The 21,905-nt window shown below is 40.7% G+C and overlaps 1 protein-coding gene across 1 annotated transcript in view; it reads right to left on the bottom strand.

Moving 5' to 3' along the window:
- The window catches only part of Grem2 (gremlin 2, DAN family BMP antagonist), a 101,283-nt gene extending 83,807 nt beyond the window's left edge, over nt 1–17,476 (bottom strand). Inside the window, exon 1 of the mRNA XM_013119127.3 lies at nt 16,928–17,476. The gene's annotated coding sequence lies outside the window, so the exon portion shown is untranslated. The remainder of the gene's footprint in view (nt 1–16,927) is intronic.
- Between the last annotated feature and the right edge of the window lie 4,429 nt (nt 17,477–21,905).

The raw sequence follows: 21,905 nt of genomic DNA, 5'->3' as shown, positions 1-21,905 counted from the left end.
ATTTTATTTGGTCCAATGGGTAGCTTGAGGTAGACTCCTAAGGCCAGCGTTTTGGATATTTTAAAGATAAACACAATTTTTTAAAAAAGATTGCGATAGTATTTAAGCTTTAAAACATAATAATGAAAATTATGCTTTCCAGTTGTCAAAACTCACATAATTAGGGCCCAGGGTGTAGCTCAATGGACTGAATGTATACAAGAAACCCTGAATTCAGTTCTAAGCACTATGTAAACCAGGCTTGGTGGGAAGGTGGAGGCAGAAGGATCACAAGGTCATCCCTGGCTACTTAGCGAGTCTGAGGGTATGTGTGCCTGGGATAGATGAGAGCCTCTCTCAAATAAATAAACAAGTTGGCACAGGTGCAGCTCCTGTGTTTCATATTGCCTGATGGATAGAATTTGCTGGGGTTTTTTTTGGTGTGATCCTCTGTGATGTGGAGAGTTCAAAGATTCTGAAAGGTAACAGAAGCTTTCCCCTGGAACAGCTCTGTGAATGAGTCTCCATGTGTCTCAAAGATGCTGTAGACTTTGGGCCCCTCCTGTTCTCAGTAAGGGCTTGTAAGTCTCCACTTACCAGTGCTGTTGGGGAGAAATTTGCTCTCTTGACCCAAAAACCAAACCATAAGTCTCGACAGTGAGTCTCATGTCTCCACTCATCCCTCTGAGTATCCATAAAGGCTCACCTCAACTGTCTTCTCATTTGATGAGCTTTCCTCCCTTCTGTGCTCACCAGCAGTGACAAGATGGAGGAAGGGACTTGTCTGTGGTCATAGACAGTTGGGTCCTCTCCCATGACATATACCTTGTATTCTCTGTGGATACTATGCTCACTCTTCAAAACCACATATACTGAAAACTAACTCTGTCTCCACTATTATAGGTTGGAAATCCCTGGGTAAATTCACCCTCCTGAGTCTCAGTGCCTCACTCGTGGGATTAGGTGAGGATTAAATAAACAAAGAACAAAATCAATTAACAGGGCATGTGTATTATGAATAAAGTTCTCAAGAGAATTGCTCAGTACTGTTGGGGCACTAATGTCTGCAAGTCACATTTTGATTTTCTCTGAACTGTGAGCTTTCCTGGGGATCCTTGGTAGATCTTCCCCCCAGTCAGGAACATCAAGAACATAGTGGGTCCTCAATGTTTGTACATGAGTGGATATGATTGTTAGTATTGAGGCATCTGTACTGGCCTGCCCTTGGGATTCTGACAGGATACATCCTCAGCTTCAGCCACTGAGAACACCACCTATGCACATTCCCTACCTTCCCTTTTAAAAGGGCTCTATTTACCTCCTGTCTTTCTTTCTCTATCTCTGTCTGCCCCCCTTCTCTTATGCTACTCCTGTCTCCAGAGGCCTGTCTCCCCCTCCTCTCTCTTCTTTTCTATTCCCTTCCTCCAAATAAAACCCTCCACATGAGCTCTGTTACATGGCATTTTTCTCTCTAGTGCCTCTTTTTAAATTACAACAGTGATTGTCCCCAGAGTCTGTTAAATGACACATATGACCTGATCAAGATTGTGTTATTGAAGGTTGAAACTACATTATTGACCAGTCTGCACTTGTTTCATGTCCTTATTTGCCCTGCAATAGCTCCAACTCTGCCTGTTATCCCAGGCAGTTTATTAATAGCACCCCTTCCATGCTCTGAAAGCAATCTAGTTTGGATGATAAATGTTACAATCACCCTAGTTTTGAAAGGAGTCTCATCAGCTGGATTCCCAGAACCAGAGCTCCTCACCAAGGAGCACACACACTGTCCTCAGTGGGCACAGGGCCTCCAGTTGCTGCGTGTGATCAGAGTTCCTTATGCAGAGGAGATGCGTAACAAACACATCTGGTAAGAGAATGGAAGGCAAGAATCAGTTTGTTCTTTAGCCTCTCTTTTCTGGGAAATAAACTTGGGAAGGATATTGGATGGGAATCTAAGAGGATGAGAAAAATTTGCTGGAAACCCCTTTCAGTGATTTAGAATGATTGTCAGGACAGTCCTGCGTGGGTAGAACATGCATGCCAGAAAGCAGCAATAGGTCTAATCAATCCAAAACCAGATATCAGAAATAAAGAAAAACAAAACAATGAACAAAGCGAGCATGTTCTAATCAACACATAACCAATTACCAGGACTTCAGGGAACTCAGCCCTGGAATTCTCAGTCAAGTTCATATACCCATGTCTGCACGTATACAGCAGTTTAACCCACAATGGAGGTATGGACAAAGTGGGTATCCACTTCACCAACTCCCAGGCTCCTTCTCTTGACATTCTTTGCCTTCTCAGAGTTGTGCCCTGTCCCTTCCACGTACCCATTTACCTTGTGTCCCCTCTTCTGTGCAAATTTGGGCAATTCACGCTTACTTTGGGATTAATCTTTAAAAATCTCTATAAATACTTTATTTTCAAATCATGTTCTGACTTATGGAACACAAGTGTTATTCCCTATTAAGGGATTTTCGACCCCAGAAAACCCAGTGGGAAGGCTTCCTGGAGCTGCCTGGAGCCGGCTGAGCAAATGGACAGAGAGCACAGGGGACCTGATCTGAATGCCAGCTCCTCAGTATTGCCAGTGTGGCTTTCAACTTTCATTTGTAATAATAAGACCTGGCTCTTTGAGTTGCTTTGAAAAGTAAACAAAGCATCATATTTGGCATTTACTACTGAACCTAGTTCAGAGAGTAGCAAATGCTTTGTTGGTTTGTAGACACAGGGCTACCTTTTGATGAAGGACAGACAACTTGACACTCTATTTCTGAGGAACAAGGGTCATTAACAATGCTTGCTCACAATCTGCAATACATTTGGAAGATTTACCTTGGTTTCTGGCATGATAAGTACCAAATTAGCTTTGGCTATCACAATGGCAGGTAGTACTATTGACAGGGCTTACTGAACAATAGACACGGACTTATTGACCTTGTTACTATGACATCAGGAGCATTCCCGAGCTCAGTTGAGAAATAGCCTTTCTTCCTTCCAGCATAATGCTTAACCCTGCATCAAATGCATCATTTCATGGATCATTTGCCATGAAGGAAAACTTAACTTGTGTTTGGGAGGGTCACTGTGTTTCTTTAGGGGCCCATCCTATCCTTGATTGTCCCCCTTGCTACTTACCAAAGGTCACTTCTGTGCACCAACCTGGTTTTACAAGGTGAATGGTTTGTTTTTAGCATGCTTTGGAGTGCAGTTCAAAGCCCTCAGGGAAGACCTTGTTATGAAATAGAATTTCAATTCAGTTGCCACTAGTCACGTAGATGTACCCAAACTTGTGCTCTGATAGGAAAACAAACATTTGGTTAGCTTCTTGCTCATATGTGGAGGAGAAGTGGAAAAAGAAAACAAGAAAGAAAGGAATCTGACCTCTGGGCAATCACTTTCCCAATCCTACATCCTGGCTGGTGTTCAAGTACATAGAGGCTGGACACACCACACCTGCTCTGCCCTGCTTTCTTCTACACTAGAAGCCAGCCAAGGCCAGATATGGAACAAGAAACAAAGAACATGGGGACTTTGCTGTGGCACAGTTCCTTGGACCACATTTTCCCAAAGAACTATACCTGAATGTGACTTGTTTGAATTCTAATAATCTTTGGAAATTTATGATGGTAGTTACAGAACTACGAGGGAATAAAAAGGAAAATCCAAGACCAAGGCCCTTGGCTCTAGAGTACAGCAAAGGACAACAGCCAGAGCTTAGAGTGCACACAGAGACTGAAAAGGTGACTCTTGAGACACAAGCCTGTAAGTCAAAGGGATGGTGTGGCTGCCACCGACTCTAAGCACTGAACCTGTGGGGAGTGGGCTGCATGTGACGTGTGACAACCAGTAAGGTAAATTGCTGAAAAGACAATGTGTGAAAGCTGTAATCTGCTGGCTTTGTTCTCCAGCATAGTGCTTGCTTGTGTGACAATCCTTGCTAAGTGAAACCAGTGACTCAAATTCTCAATTTCACCCTGTTCACATTTGGTTTCTTCACAGTTTGTCTAGACTATTTTGATGGTGGTGGTGGTCACACAACACACTGTGTGTGTGTGTGTGTGTGTGTGTGTGACACACATGCAGGTGTATGCAGAAGCCAGATGGTACACCATATTCCCTAGAGCTGGTGTTACAGGTGGCTATGAGCTGCCTGACATGGGTGCTGGGAACAGAATACAGGTCCTCTAGGAGAGCAGCAAGCACTCTTAGCCATTTACCCATCTCCTGCAAAAGCCTTTGCTTTTTATTTTTTGAGACAAAGTCTTGATAGTAGCCCTTGGTTAGCTTGGAACTGGCAGCAACTCTCTGCCTCCCATATGCTGAGCTTACAGGTATGTCCACAGATTATTTTACATAATATACTTCATTATTTAGCAGTCCTGGGTATGGAATGCAGGACTTGGCACATGCTAGGCAAGCCTTCGACCACTGGGTTATACCTGCAGCTCTTGCCTACACTATTTCCTTATTATTTTATTCACGTGTTTGTTTTTACAGGTGAGCAAGGAGGCATCACAAGGTAGGGCTTTATCCTGTTCATTTTATATTTCTAATGCCTGGCATACTCAGAAACTCAATAAAAATTGGTGAAACATGCACAAATCAGAACTTTGATAAAAGAGCTTACATTCTAAACCAGAGACCAATGTGTTGGCACCATCTGTGACTCTGTCACATCTCAACAGAGATATTTACTTCCAACGTACATGCTGTAAGCTTTCCAAGCATCCACAGAAGTTGGTTGAAATGTCTACCCCATGCAACTACTGAGGGGGTTATGCAGATGGAAAACATTTTCCCCCTTCCTTTTGCAAGATTAGTCTCTGTCATGAATCACACTCCTTATATTCAGAAGCCACCCTAATAAATATCACTGGGTTTATTTGATAGCTTTGGCTGTCATTTGAAACAGAAAATCAGTCCAACCCCAGTGTAGTTAATATGAACTCTGGAGCTCCAAGCCTCAGTTGGCCAGTGTTTTCATCATATGGAGACAATCTGAATTTTACTGCCATCAAAAAAACAAAGGCAATATTGAATGCAAGAATTAGAAATGCGTATCCGCTTTCATGGCACTGTTTGGTGACTATAAAAGTACACTTCTGTGTCGCCGTGAAAAGTATTTCTAGTAGCCAAACTATTATACTGGTGTGTGGTGAGTGTAGCGGCCTCAGTGGCCTCTCTGCTTTGATCTTTCAAATTTCTGAAGTTGTGAGATTTTGCATGCTACGATGATAATCTGGGAAAACGTACAACCACTATAAAAGGAAATTTTTCTATTAGTCCAGAAATAATATAACAAAACCACCTGACAGAACTATGTGGGCACATATCACTCGTATGAAGACCAAAGATATTTTTACAACTGGGGATTATTTTCTTCCCTTTGTACAAATCCATATGGTGCCTATTCGCACGTCAGTCATCTGCAGTGCTGTCTCCTTCAACTCCAAGAATAGAATTGAAAAATGTTTGTTCCTAATGTCTACAAAAAGAGAACTCGGCGGTAGTTGTTCTGTTTTATCTACAGGCACATTTCTCTATGCAATGGCAAATTATCTTGCCTGGAATTGGATGGTAAGTGTGAATAAAGCCACCATGAAATATGGGTGTTATGGTCTAGACACATTCTGCTTGGTCTTTCCTCCACTCTCTGATACATCCTCTTCTAGAATTAATTGTCTACCTCTACCTTCAAAGGATGATACTTACTCCACTTCAAAAAGTTCATCTGCCCGCTGAGTGCCATAGTCATCTGGGGACATTGCACTGCAGGATCTCCTCCAGCCAATCTGCCTGTCCATACATCCATCTTCCTCCCCATTCATCCATCCGCTGACCATTCAATAGAGAGTAGTTGAAAAGTGCATTCACTGTTTACTCAGGATCCTTTCCTAGGGGATGTCTGGCTGTGGTATGTGTACTTCCAGAGATAAAATGGGGAGAGGGGAGATAGGAACATTCTACCAGCATGCCTGTCTAAGAAGAGCTGAGTGCTTCTATCCAGAGAGTAACTTTCCACCAGCAAGTAGGGGTAGACTCTGACAGACTCATTTCTTTCCTGAGTCTTGTTCAGAGGTTTCATCTGCTAGTTAAAGGAATTCTAAGTATGATCTAATAAGCCAGTCCAAATAAGGCATTTGGACTATAGGAGACAGTGGCTTGGGAGTGGGAGACAACTTGAGCACGTGTATCAAAGAGATAATCCATCCTAATGCCATACAAATCCTTTAGTCCAAACAGAAGGGAGGAGGAGAGTCATTGCTCTCACTTACAGCATCGCAAACTTACTGCAGTGACTGAAAGTCTGAGGGAGTGGCAGCGGCTGCCACTGATGCATTAGTCCCAGCACAGATGAAGACACTGCTGGGTTTCTAGATGAAATTGGGGCAGTCTCACTGGAGCTGTCTTGGGGAGTCTAAGCTCTGAGATGAGTTAGTGCTGAAATGAACAGTGCAAAGCAAAGACCCTTTTTAAACAACAGTAAAACTTTCTGTGAAATCTGCTGTCATCAAGCACAATGCTTTTCCCCAGCTTGGGCAAACCTCTGTGGTAGGTTGTACCTTAGACCTCTGTGAAAATTGTCTTGTAACACTTCAGGCAGTTGATTTAGGTTCCTTAACATTAGAGTCCAATAAGGGAGAGTGGTATGGGAGAGAGGATAGGGTGGCGACCTCCTGGATTCTAACATTAGTTCTACAGTGAGCCAGCTTGCAGTTTTGTAAAACAAGAGACTTCTGTGCTAATGCTGTCATGTCTATAAAACCAGGAGACTAAATAAGTTATAACCCTATCTAAAGCTCTAGGATTTATAACACATCAAACACATGACACATGCCATGAAGAGGCAAAAGCAGGAAGAAAACCATGACGGCAGCACACAGTAGGATCTGTCTAGTTCTCCAGGAATATTCCTGAAGACTTCCTTGGAAATGACATTTGCTTCCCCCAAACTCAAGAGACCTTATTTGCACAATTCTTTTACCAGTGCTCTCCACTCTTCACCTTGTGTCCTTGTTGTTGACACACATGTCTTGCCTTCTTCATGAACTCTAAGCTCCTCCAAAACATGGTCCATCTTTTGATCTCTTGCCATGTATAGCCCTGGCTCTATAAATACTTGGTGAATGAATCAATGGTTCTGTGAAGAGTGCCTGATTAGCTCTTCTTCCAAATAATTATTCTTTCTACTTCAAAGATAAAATTGAGACCCAAACACTCCAGCTTATTTATCTCAGTTTACAAAATTGAAGTCTCGGTTCCAAGGTACTTAGAGTGATGAACTGTTCCTTTAGCAAACTTTGGTGGACATGCATTCTGAGGACTATTCTATTAATATTCAAAGCCTGAACAACAGTACTAGTAATAACAATAATGACAATATCAACTACACCAAGTACGATAATAATGGAGCTTAACTGGGTCACTTTTCCAGCTCAGAACATGGTCTTGGGGGAATAATTCAGATCTAAATGAACAGAATCAGAGTGATCTTTCATAAAGCACTTGCCCACAATTTATTATTTTAAAAAATGAAATAACTCTTTCTGTAACAGTGGTGACCTCAGGTATAATATAACATATTAAAGATAAATGAGGGGTTGGAGAGATGACTCATCAGTTAAGAGCATGGGTTACTCTTCCAGAGGGTCCATGTTCAATTCCCAGAACCCACATGGCAGTTCACAACTGTTTGCAACTCTAATTCCAGGGGATCTGATACCCTCACACAGTTATATACATACAGACACAACACCAATGCACATAAAATAAGAATTAATAAATCATTAAACATGTTTTCAAAAACAAAACCAAACACCAAAAGATATAATATAGCACCTTCAAAAGCTGGCAGGGCAGAAGAGGAAATAAAGTTATGAAAACAGTTCTTGGATATAGCATGGAGCTCTGAATGCCCACAGACTCTCACTTTTCAGGACAAAAGCTGTACCTGACTTTCAAGTACAATCTTGAGTCATTTAACTTATCTTACTGGAAATTATTGATGTTTAATACCAAATGTTAAAAATATAAAGACATGTGCCATGAGGTATTCTGACAATGACTCTTCTTTTGTGACATAGCCATCTGGTTCAAGCCAGAGAAATTCAAACAAATGAGAGACAGTCTGTCTACATTGCTGTTTGTTTTGAGTATGTAGAGCTTCCATGGTGGTTGATGGCACCAAGACCTAAGTCTGTGTGAGATGCATGTCCTGTCAACCACATCCTATTAGTCCCAACCTCCAGCACAAATATTTTTAGTTCACATTTCCAGTAGTGGCAATTACAAGTGATAGAAAATGGCCATCTACTAAGATCAACTAACTACTAGTTGAGTGAAACCTCTTTTTTTCTGCTGAAGTCTAAAATGTCCTTCTCAGAATAATTTTAAACTGATAAAATATAGGATATTTAAAGATATATACATATATTTATATAAATAATAATAAATAAAAGCACATGAATAGTGCTAGCACTAAGCAATAAGATGGTTTTGATGTCGTGGAGGGTATAAGCGATGTTTTAGGATATCTGTATCAGCATAACATCAAAATAGCTTTTGATTCTACACAACTGTGTTAACACTATTATTATCTGATGCACTTGCTGCTAGGCTGGGATATTTTGACTACAGACCAGTAGAATACAAGATGCCATTTTTACCCCATTCCAGACCATTCTAACTCAGTGTCCCCTGGATTTTCATACTACTTCTAAAGTAGTATGAATATTTTAAAACCTGTCCTCTCATTTAGGCATGGTGCTTCACACCTGTAGTCCTAGAGATCCAGGTCAGTTAATTCTGCTCTAGCCTGAGCTACATAGCAAGAACTTGTATTAACAACAACAACAAAAGTCCTGCTGCCTGAAAATAATACAAAACAAACTAGTCTCATTAAACTCTCCAGTTTCTCTTTAATTAAGTTTTCCATCTGAAAACAATGATGTTATTCCTAAGTTTTCACTGGCATTATCTGTTTCTTCTTCACCGTCAGGAATTTCTTCACTTTCAAACTAAACAATGAGAAGTCAGAGAATGAGCATGCATTCCAAACTGTGACAACCAACCTGTACAGTCTCCTGGGAATGGAGATCAACTCACAGTAACACCTCAACACCATCTATAATATTCTCATAGTAGCACCTCAACACCATCTATAATATTCTCCTTCACTTGGAAAAAAATCTGTCAGAATCGTTGACTTAGTATTTTTAATGTTTGAGCAGTAAAACATGTTTCTAAAGAGAACTGATTCTTAACGTTCATTTGACTTTCCTACCAAAATAAGCATTTTAAAACATTAAGAGGTTGGGTAGATTAAGACAAAGAAAGCAATAAAGGAAAGAAGGGAGGGATAGAGAGAGGGAGGAAGAGAAGAGGGGAAAAGAAAAAGAAAGAAAGAGAAAGACAGAAAGACACACACACACACACAGAGAGAGAGAGAGAGAGAGAGAGAGAAACAGAGACAGAGACAGAGACAGAGACAGAGACAGAGGAAAAGAAAAGGAGATGAGAGGAAAGGGAAGAAAAGAAAGACCAGTTCCAGGGCAGATGATGGAGTTCATCGTTTGTTAACTTCTGGTAGATATGTGTGCTTGAAGCATTTGGAGACCATATCACCTAGGAGATAATGGGCAGTCTCCTATCCAAGCTCTAAATTAGACATAACTGGATCTTAGTGTATTCAGATGAGGTACAGTTTGTTATGCACCAGTTCTGGTCTGGGAAATAAAACATTGAATAAAAAACAGTGTCTGTCCTCAAGGACCATTTGAGAGTGAGTAGAAGATGACAGCAAACTATCACACAGAAAGTCACAGCCCACAGCTGGATGGAGAAGTATGTAGATGAATGTAGAATGGAATGAAGAAAAGATTTAAACTACTATAATGGATAGACTTCTGTTGTCAAGCAGTCATGAAAGCAAAGTTCTCACAGTATTTTCAGTGCTCTGCATTATGACTTCCATCAAATATTTCTTGTTTACCCTAAGATGTTGAGCTCTTAATGGAGCATTCTCTCCTTTACCGCATTAACCTATATCCTTGCAGAGTGTTCTGTAGGTAGCACCTTCTCAACACCTATTTAGGAATACCTGAATGAAGGTCTAGAAGGTGGGTTTGAAACTGAAGCTCTGCAATAGCTTGGCTAGTGACATTCTTTGTGTGTGTGTATCTCTCTGTCTCTCTGTCTCTGTCTCTCTGTCTCTCTGTCTCTGTCTGTCTCTGTCTGCCTCTGTCTCTCTCTCTGTCTCTCTGTCTCTCTCTGTCTCTCTGTCTCTCTCTGTCTCTCTGTCTCTCTGTCTCTCTGTCTCTCTCTCTGTCTCTCTGTCTCTCTCTCTCTCTCTCTCTCTCTCTCTCTCTCTCTCTCTCTCTCTCTCTCTCTCTCTCTCTCTGTGTGTGTGTGTGTGTGTGTGTGTCTGTAAGCCAGAAGACTACTTCGGATGTTTTTCAGATGCCATCTACCTTGATTTTTTAAACAGCATCTCTCATTGGCCCCAAGCTGAACAAACAGGTGAGGCTGAATGACTGGCAAGCTTGGGATCTACTTTTCTCATCTCCTCAGCTATGGAGGTACAAGCACACTATGCCCTGTGGGTTCTAGGGGTTGAACTCAGATAAATTCTTTACCAACTGAGCCATCTATCCAGACCCATCTATGTGACATTCTGAAAGCTTCAAGTCTTGATAAGTCTATCTGTAAATGACGGGAATGAGGGCAATGATGATAATGATGATGGTGATGATAGCTAGGATTTTTGTAAAAACTTGCATGATATCTACAAAATATTTAGCAAAGTCACATTTGAAGCTGCTGTTTGTACAGAGGGAAGAACACAGACTGAAGAACTAAGGTGGGATGAAGCACACAGACACATTCTCATCTTTTCAGTATAAAGAATGACCTCAGGAGAAATGGTAGACTTTCTGGGAAAATGTGTGAGCGTGGAAACCAAGTTGCCTTACTTGGACAGGCTAAGCGTTTTTCATAATATCTCAGTAACACTCTTCTTGTTCAAGAAAATATCAATATGAGTTCATTGTCTGAAACCAAGCAACATTTCTAGTCTGCCTCCTCTAAAGTTTGGGAGGAAATGAGACTCAAAGAAGTTCACAATCTTTTTTGGGATGAAGTCTTAAATATTTATACCTAAAATCCATACCTCTGTGTCACTCAAAGGTTTCAAAAGGAATAGTTTTGAGTAATCTCTTTGAGTAGAGAATCTGATCCCAAGAAATGAAGCACACTTTTTCAAGAGGATGGCACAGCTACAGCTGTCAAATAAACTTAAGGTTGAGTATGTTTCCATGTATTTAGTTTATGAAATATAGCATGAGAATGTAGCTAATATACTCATTTGGATATATACCTCAACCAATATTAAGAGCACACATATAATTCTATGGTTATTGCACAAAGAGGTTCAATGGGTGTCTGTGAAATATGTGCTTATGTGACTGAATGAATGGTTATACTTGTAGCTATTCAGTGTTGTGGTTACACAAACATTCTGAATAATAACTGAAATTTTGATGTGTTTTTATCATCTGGCATGTGACACAATGTTAGATGAATTGTAGGTTTTCAAATGAGTAATAATGGGAAATTAAATATTTCTTGAAAAGCTAATGGAATTTAGATTTCTAGCAGAGATGATTGGTGAAAAGATTCTAATTTTTACAGCTACTCGATTCTTATTAAATATAAGTCTAACTGTCAGTTTTACTCCAATGCAACTATCGTAATTAGAAAATATAATGGCATTCATGTTACAATCTTATATGATGTTATATAACGGCAGGAAAGCAGTTAGAGGCAAATGAACAAGATGTACAACCTAGCTTCCTTTCAGCCTTGAGTCAGAGCCACAGAGCCAGGTTGGATGACACTTTTAAGGCAGACAGTATTTCAACTAGAAGATGTCAACGTAGCTTATCTCATGAAGTAGTAGGGTGGTCCCCTGCCAAATGTCTTCCCTCCCACCTGCTCTGATACTGAATGAGGAGAATGTTAGGCTGGGACATACATGAACCCATACCAGGAGAGACATGTTTGGAAGTATTTGTTTTCTTGGCCTCATGTTCATGTTCAAAACCTCTAGAGAACTTCCTTAAAACTATGCATTCCCTTCATTTCAATTCCCTTGCATGAAAAATTCAGAAAAAGCTTTTCAGTGAACTGTTTCCACAAATATGTCTTCTTACTAAGGTTATTGTACCAACCAGAAAGCTCTTACTATTGGTTTTTGGGTTTTTAATTTCAATATAATTTTAAAAAGGGAGAGACATGAGCTGTGGTTTATTTGGCTATTTGAAGGGAGTTAGGGGTGGCAGTGCTAAGCCACAGTAAACTGGAAAGCATCAGTTGAGGCCCTGGGTCTTATATGACAGATGACAAACTTACACTATTTCTCAGTCTCTGGAATTAGTCATTTCTCTCTCCCTTGTTATACCCTATTCTTACAGCAGTATACTTGGCTCCATCCGAACCCCGAATAAATATCTCCCCTTCCACAGAGCTTCTCCAGCATCAAGGCACCACACACAGTTCTAGATAGCAAGTAGGAGTGTGACAGAAACCAATCCAGCTTTACATGGGGGAGGGCAAACACACAGTGACCTCACTCTTCTCCCAGACACTAAGGAATCTTGATTTTGTCCTTGAAAACCTCTTTTTTTATTCAAGGGCACCACACTTCCAACAGAGTACAGTGGTCCTAGAAAAAAAAAGTAGATATGATTGCTTTCAAGGTCTCATTCATGCACACATGGGCAGCTCCCTGAGCCTCCCGTAATCCACCCTACAAGCTTGAAGCCATGGTTTCTTGATCAAACTTCTTGACTTTCTTTTCTTTGAGGCATCTGTCAGGAGCCCAGTGGTCCCCAGGGAACCATAGCTTTCCCAGAATGAGATTGCTCTGTGATTTCCAGTGTGGCTTCCAAAGACCCATTCTGAGCCTCTCCTCCAGTCTTCACATACAGTAGTGAGTTTTATGGTGAATAAACCAAAGAGAGCAAAGAGACAGGATCTGCCAAAACTAACGCCTCTAAGCTGCTAAATGATACCTAATGAGGACAGATGGCCACTTAGAATTCATCACTGCCAGTTACACTCTGTAAGAGCAATGCATTCTTTCTTCTATGAACATTTAGAGCATGTACTCTCAGAACCATCTCTGAAGATAAAGACAGCAATAAATCCCAATAGCCAGGAATTCCAATGTAGTTGGGAAGGGCTAGGTTTAACCATCTCTGAGCTCTTAGCAATAGATGCCTGACTCTTGTTTTTGTTAGCATGTTTTAGATTCTAGCTATCACTGAAATAGCTTATTCCACTTTCAAAGTTCAGATTCCCAAAGTATTACTCTGGCCTTGAACTTACACTAAAGGCACACTTAAAATAATGTTTGGTTCTGATGATGAAGCAGCAAGAAAAACAAACAAACAAAAACAGCATTATTCTTGGTAAAGCCTCAAGGAACTATGTTCTTTCTCTTCCTTTCTTCCCTGCATGTGGTTTCCCATTCTTTCATCTAAAAGTGTAAGGATTGCTTGAGTAGAGTCAACAGGTGAAGCTAGCTAAAATAAACATAAGCTGGACTCACTAATAATAGTTTGTTGCTCTCCTTATTTCAGGCAACTCCAATATGGAGCAAATCTAAAACCAATCTCTCTAGGTGATATATCTTTTCATACGACTCTACATTGTGCTTTCCAAAGGGAGGAGGGTACAGAAGCTTGAACAGGCATCCTGTAGCCATTGGGAACTTGGTATAAACTCATGGAGAAGAGGTGTCACTTTATTTCTGAGTTTGCATGCTGCCCCCTTCTGGCCTATATTGCCAGGCTTGCCAGCACATCAAACATGTTGATTCCAATCTTACACCTGTGTGTGGTCTACCTGGGAACACAGAAAAGAGTGTTGAAAATATTCAGGCCATCTAACCAAACATATATCCTTGAGGCTAACCAGAGGAAATAGACTCATTTTCCCTCCAGCTCCTGGTTCTCATTTCAGGCTGCCCACCATCACAGAATCTCACTTCACATTCTTGCTGCATGAAACATCCCATTCTCCACCCTCTTAACTCCCACATGGCTCTGGGACTCATCTCTACAAATTAAGGCTCCACCAAGGGCCGGGCCTGTTGATGTCTGGACAGCCAAGGGGATTTTCCTACTAGAAGTGGTAGCAATGGCAAGTATGCCAAAGTGGTAGGTTAGTGTTGTAATGGATGGTCTAAGGACCACATTTTTAAAGGCTGATATGTGATCAGGTTTGGTTTTACACATTATTAAGTCCATGTGTACAATTCTTAGAGACAAGAGAGTTATGTGATAGGATGAGAAGCAGGTAATTGAAGAAGCAGATGCCAACATAGATCAAATTTATAATTGCATGTCTTCCTCTTCTAAGCAATTCATCTTACACGCTGGTCCTTTGTAGAACCTGTCAGAATCCCAATCCTGGGCACATTTTCTGGGGTTGAAATAATTCATTACTGATCTCCTAACTGCTTACTGGAGTCTAACCCTGAGCTCTTGTCTGCCTCTTGGCATATATGCTGTCACAGCACTGGAGCACAAATGTGACTGGCTCAGTCTGCCATGCCTGGGAGGCTGCAGGCTCACATAGTTTGCCCTTGACCCAGTCAGGCCAGTTATCTCGGATCAGTAGAACCCAGGACTCAACTCAGGATTGAGCACCATTCTCTTGAATCAGAAGACAGCTAAGGCAGCAGTATTTTAAAATAATGGAAGGCCCATGATTTGTTTAAATTGTACCGTAATAGTTTGAGGAAATCTAGATCTCTGGCTATCTATTGTGAGGCTTAAAGAGAATGATCATTGGAGTACTTCTCTCTATAAAAAAGATAGCATAAAACAATGAGTAATTAAAACATTGTGTGTACATATATATGTCTGTAGCTCCTGCCTTTATCCAGATACATACATATATTTTTGTAAAGCCACAAATGTATCTGCCTATGCAAAGTGAATGTATTCAGATTCTCACTTAGTCAATACCAACACACCCAGCATGGCTTAGAGTTGAACTGCAAGGAGAAATAAATTATAGAAGATAAATGCTCATAATAAAATTACCTAGGCTTGCAGGATGGCTCAGCTGTGCCAGTCTGATGACCTGAATTTTAACTCAAGACACCACTGTGAAAGGACAGAAGTGACTTCCTAGACTTTTCTTCTAATCTTCACATATGCAACACTCCACACACACCAATAATAATAATGATAATAACAATAAACTATTTTAACTGCAAAAGACTTAAGTTGGTTCAGTTACATGCATTGACGAGTGAACATTTTACACTCAGTTTCTCTGGTGATGCAAAATGCAAGACATATTGACCTATAGTACTAACATGTTCTTTTTTAAACATAGCTTACTTAAGCACATCTACTGCTTGTTTTGACTTTAAAAAAATGTCCTGTGTGATCATTCACTTTAGTCAAAGGGCAAAAATGTGATATTTTTCTATCTCCATGGTAGAGCTACGCACGTATTCTTCTTAGTGACGAAAGAACACATTCATCTGATTAAAAGAAAATGGGTCAACTTAAATTCTCCATGGTGATATGCAAAGTGAATAGCTTTCTTATAACTTCCTTATCTTGCTTGGCCAGTCACATGATTTGGGATAAGGACAATGCTGAAACTTAGGTACCACGGAGGGCTGAGCCAACTATGAACTATCAATGAATGGGTTACCACTGCCAGGAAATATTAGGAGCTGGCTAGAAGGAATGCTGTTCAGATACTGCATCTGGTTACCGCACCTGCATATCTCCTGAAGAGACCCCCTACTCTGTATGGTCCCCAAACCAGGAAATGCACTTCTTACAGAGGATAAGGGCCGCAGATATCGGCCTTTGAGGACTGCCCCAAACAGGACCAATCCTTTATCAGAGTTACTCAGTCTCTTTGGCTTTTCCGGGAAGATGGAAATGATTAAGCAATGTTAATTTAATCATAAGTAATCAACATGGGAAAAATTACATAACCAACTTCAAAATTGTGAATCAAAGATGGCGAAACCCCAGGAAAATAACTGTATTGCCTTCTCCCCCGCCCACACAAAACTTACATTTCAAAAATAAATAGGGAGAAATCTGTAAGTTTGACTATTAAATAAACAGAACTATGAGTTGACATTGCCTGAAAATAGTTATATTTAGTGCAATGGTCTCCAATTCCTATTTTGTAACTGTGCAGTCCAGGCTGACCTGGGACTCACAATCCTCCTGCCTCAGCCTCTTGAGTGCTGGAATCTTTTTGTATGTTTTTAACCTAATTTGAGAAAGTTTGGAACTCATCCTGTGTAGGATTCTGAAAGACAAATGTTTTTAATTCATCAATGAAGGTAAGAATAAGACTACTACGTTTTACGTTTTCAAATTGCTGCCTTGCTTCTTTCCTTTTCTCCTTCAGACAGTCTAAAGACACAGTGATATTTCACTTGACCACATGCTTAAGACCATGCTCAAGTCTGCACTGGCTTCCTGATCCTACAGGGAGCATATTAATGTGGTAGGTAGGTGGACAGTATTCAAAGCCTGCTTTTTAAACCATTACATGATGCTTGACTTGAGACGGGTTGTCATTGTAATGGAAATCATCAAGGGGTACCCTCACGACAATATGTAGGCACTGGTGTTTTTTATTTAAAAAGAAAGATCGCGGTAGAGTTTAAAGGTCTCTGCTGTTCACCTACGCAGAATCCAATAGGTTAATCCACCTGGTGGCCACAGCCACACAGAAGCAAGGGACCTAACTACCCGGGAACCTCAGGAGGGCAATCACTCCATGCTTCTCTGCGTACCAGCCCTAAGGTCAGAGCTGAATTCACCTTAGTTGCCTTGGGAAGACAGAAGGCAGAAACCTGTGCGCGTCAGATCAGTCGTGACAAGCCGCATACCTGCAATGATGGGATGGAAGCCTCCTCCTGGGGTCCGTTGTGCGTCTCTTTGTCGCTCTCCTCCGTGCGAATGACACGATCTACAGCGGGGTGTGCACAGGATCGCCCAGGGCAGCCGCAGCCTGGTTCCGCAGGAGGCCAGGGAAGCAGCACGGGTGTGCAGAGCGATCCGAGCCGAGCGGAGCAAGCAGAGCGCGCAGAGGGCGGAGCGCGTCCCGGCAGCGCCTGCAGATGTGGAAGGAGCTGGAGACAGCACTGAATCCTCTCGGCGCTGCGCTGCGTGGGGATATTATCACAGGCTGGGATTTCTATTGGCTCGGAACACCAAACAAATCACACCAGCCACCCCCTCCTTCTCGGCTTCACTCAGCTCTCGCTTCTCATCTAACCCACAAACATTGCAGCCACACACACACTTCAGTCGCTCGCCCTGTTTCTCCCTTCTTCCTTGTAGACTGAGGATTTACAACCTTGTGGGCAGCTCTTCACATTTTGTTTAGCAGACTTCCAATGCAAAGCTTGTCATGTAGAGATATCCACCATCCTCTTAATCCACAAAACCCACACATGCCTTCAGATCTCCTTCTTTAGGAGGGACTCAAAATGTGAAGAATGTAGAAACACACACACACACACACACACACACACACACACACACACACACACACACGCATAGAACCAGGCTCTTTTTGTTTTGAATAACTGAGGCTGGTGAAATTAAAGACAAGCTGAACTCCGTGGCCAGAATTGAGTTTAACTAATAATAAAATTTTTAAATACATTCTGTACCAAATATCCAACGGCTGGATTTGTTTTCACTTCTACATACTTCATTAGTCGTTAGTATCCCTATTTTTTCCTTTTACCTGCAGAGATCTCTAATAGGAATCAGACTCTTCAGAATCCAGCGAACGTACACCAATTCTTGCATACTTGGGCTGGGCATGTGATACCAGCTCTGAAGATGCTCGCTGGATGCTGGCTTCCTTTCTGCAGGAATCTTTAGTCTTCATGACCTCTTCAGCACAGAAGTTCCATGTGACTTTACCGACAAAGGCACCTGGGTGAAGAATTGCTAGCTGCATATGTGCACAGAAATAAACCTTTGACCCCCGCCCCCAGTGGGGAAAAGGCCCAAGAAAAATCTGAGACCTTAGGTACTGAGCTGTGAGAGTTAAAATAAAATAAGCCTTCACCGTATTTTATCAAACCGAGCCTCCTATGGTCTTTCCTCCCCAATAAGTTTCACTGATGCTCATGGAAGTTTGAATGACAGTTTTCTCAGCAGAAGCTGTCACTTCTGAAACCACGGAGCTCCATTTTGATTCCTGACTTCACAGTTTCTTTCCCAGAATTATCCACTTTTGTGTAACTGATTAATATTTGACAGTCTGGCTTCAGCCAATCCAGAGCCACATCACTTCAAGATCATAGAAAATAATACGTTTTTGAAACTTGCTACTAACAAACATCTTGCTTGATTTCTTTTCACATTTGAACACATTTCAAGAGTCCTCAACTGCAAAGCTGTTTTTCAGAATGGGTCAACCTACAATCAGTCAGGAGTTCCCAGATTTTACAGAGGAAGAAACAGAAGAATACAATGTCTTGCTGAAGGCAAGAGCAAGGGCAGCTGGGAGATGAGGTGACCACCTCCCTTCTGTTATCTCTTGCATATACTAACTATGCAAACCAAAAGAAGATGAAGGGTTAATGCAGCTGATTCTGGCCACTGCTTACATTTGCCCAGAAGGGCTAGTAACAGGGGCTCAACATCTAACCTGATAATCATCCTACACATTATTTCAGGGCTAGTCATATATGCAAACAATTTATCAATTCCTTGTTTTAGAGCTGTCTTTCAGGATGAACACAAATAGGAATCACCTCCAAGCAATGACAAAACAGCAACATTAAATAATAACCAATTAAACAAGTATTTTATTTTACTTACTATATTCAGGGCTCATTATAGCTTGCCATATTACTAGAGGGACAGTGTCAGTGGAATCATGAATAATGGAAAGGCACAGATAATGTTCTTATATGCTTAGAATTTGGAAGCCCAAGGCATGAGGACCTTGAGTTCCAGGCCTGCCTGGGTTACATATCAAAACCTTGTTACTCTATGTCCCAAAAACAACCACAAAAAAAAAAGGAAGGGAAGAAGAGAGGGAGGGAGGAAGTGACAGGGAGGACAGAAGGAAAAGAAAAGCACAGATTAATCTTCAATATCATTTCAAGTAATAATTCAAATTTCCCTTTCTTCCAGTTAATGAAGAGCAAAACTAGATGATTTAAGGGGCACTGCTTGTGCCTAATCAGTTATGCAATTAGTGAAAAATAAATCAGTATGTATCTGTTACTCTTCTGATCATTTACTACTTTAAAAGACAGTTTTTTCCTAAGATAGTCCCCATATGCTACAGTTCATTAAGCCTTATTTGTTGTAAATGTCACGAACATGAGCAAAAACTCTTGCATCTTGGTAGGAACAATAATGAGTAGACTGCAGTGCAGATTAACGGCCAAGCACTCCTGTTTTATTTTCCTACTCTACTTTGTTGTCACCCTCTTTATTTCCATATGCTATCTATTTTTTAAAACAGGAGGCATTCAAAACTCAGCCTGTATCCAAGAGAGTTGCTGATAAGAAAGTGATTATGCATACTACAATGTATAAGGGACACTACTGAGCAGTTGAGATCCTGTCTTATAAATAGAACTTGTGGCAAAGCAATAACATGTATTCAATTATTAAAAATGGAGGGAAGGACACTTAGAATCCATGTAGTGCTTTAAAGGTATTGTCATTTTCATCAGTGTTTTCTTTGTGTGTGTATATGTGTGTGTATGTGTATGTTGAAGTGTCTCTGGTTGTAGAGGTGTATGAGTGTACACATGTGTGTATATGAGTTTGTGTGTTATATGAGTGTGTGTGTGTGTGTGTGTGTGTGTGTGTGTGTGCACATTGGGGTCTGGGTCTCACCTAACAGACCAAGGCAGTGAAAACCAGGGCCCTCCTGTCCCTGCCGCTTCAGCATTGGGCACTGGGGTAATTGCAAGCATGCACCACTCTATCTGGACTTTCTTATAGGGGTGCTAGTTTCTGGAGATCAAATTTAGGTCCTCACGATTGCACAGCTAGTGCTGTTCCCACTGACCTACATCCCTAGTCCATTCATAGATGTCTTTGAATCTTTAAAGGCCTTATGTGAACTACAGGTGACATGGCCTGGTCATGTCATGGTATGAAAAGGTGGGGAAAATCTTAATTGAATTCCAAACCTTGAGTTCTTCTAGGGAGAAAAACAAACCAACAAAAACAGTAGTAGGCAAATTCAGACTATGGAAAGGATTCTTATGGTTAACATTTCCAGCAGCTGGGAGGGTTCCCTCTAGGGGAGTTGCAGATTTTGCTGTAAGTCACTGACTGCTCAGGAAAGGATTCACGGTCATCTACAGAGATTACGGAAGTGCTGCTAGAAAGTTATACAAGATGGCCTAAGGTTTATTTCAATCTGAAAATATCTGTGACTTTATTATTGAGCTTAAATATTAGTAAAGAGTATACAATTTCATTGAGTGATTTTTATGGCATATCATTAAATCTAAAAGGTTTACAAATTATGATCCAAGTAAATGTAATGGGGTATGTATAATTATTGATGACATTTTGCCCTTCTTTGGACATATTTGTATGTTCTTTGAGTAATATAGACATATAATATTACATATGTATATAATTTGTAGCAGGATATAAAAAGGTTATGATTCATGCTCTGCTATGCAAAGATAGAAAAGTCTCACGTGATCAGGAAGCTGGAGATGGACCTTGCATTGCCTGGGTTAGACCTTCACTTTCAGAGCTTGTCTGCTCCTGCTCATTATATACTAGATGCTTTCTTAATGCTAATATTCACCCCCTTTCTATCTCTTTGCTAATGTAATTGGCTTTCTTTTCACCTGTACATTTGTTGATGGAACCATAAATGGTGGCCTACTCATTTTATAGCTATAGATACCTTCCTTAGATCATCATAGGTGCTTAAAGCTGAAGTTGTTAAAATGTTTTTGATATGGATAGCTTTTAAACCTTTAATTTACTGGTTAATAAATATCTATTCTTCTACCAGATAAAAATCTTTATCTTATGGAGTGCCTTCAACATTTTTGTTGATGTTCTGTTTAGACCCAAGTCTTCAAATGAAATACTTATGATTCATTGATTATATATATACACATATATATGTATATGTGTGTGTATTTATGTATGTGTGTGTGATAAGAGCATAAACAAACATACCTATTATACAAATACTATTTCAACTAATATTTCTAAAGAATAGAATTTATCACTCATGCCACACTATTCCTGCTCAAATGTATACAAATGATTTATAAGACTTTTATAGGAAAAATTGTAGCCCTTACTGTGTTTCTGAATAAGCTACTTGGCCATGAGAGTACCATCTGTCATGTCTGTGTCACCCCAGCAGAGCAGAGAGCACAGCTCACAGATGAGCCTCCGAAATTAATAGGAAAGAAAATGACCACATATTCAGCTGAAGTTCCATATTTTCCCTTAAGACCCAGGGAGCAGGTGGCCATGGGTTCTTCTGACTCATTAGCCCATGTTTATTAGATGTCATCAAAGTCTTTGTATTGTACTCTTGGCCCAGAGACATGGAGAGAAAAAGATGAAGTGGTTGTAATCGGAGCAGAAAGGCACCTTGAGCCTAAATGTGCTGTCATTGTGTAAACAGTAATATAAATAAAATAAAATTTGAAAACTATGTCCATTTAGCAGAATCAAACCACTCTTTAAATTCATATACCTCCATCCATAGATCAGTGCAGCTCTCAGACCCCATTAGAAAAGTGTCTTTGTTCAGCAATTGATGGTTAATGCAGACAAAACTGGTCAAAGCACAGAGAGTAAAAGTTAATGGATATCAGCCAGAAAAGGACATCTGTA

This window comes from Mesocricetus auratus, unplaced genomic scaffold (genome assembly GCF_017639785.1).
Source record: "Mesocricetus auratus isolate SY011 unplaced genomic scaffold, BCM_Maur_2.0 Super-Scaffold_100676, whole genome shotgun sequence".
Taxonomy (NCBI): domain Eukaryota; kingdom Metazoa; phylum Chordata; class Mammalia; order Rodentia; family Cricetidae; genus Mesocricetus; species Mesocricetus auratus.
This window is presented reverse-complemented; position numbering and strand designations above follow the sequence as displayed.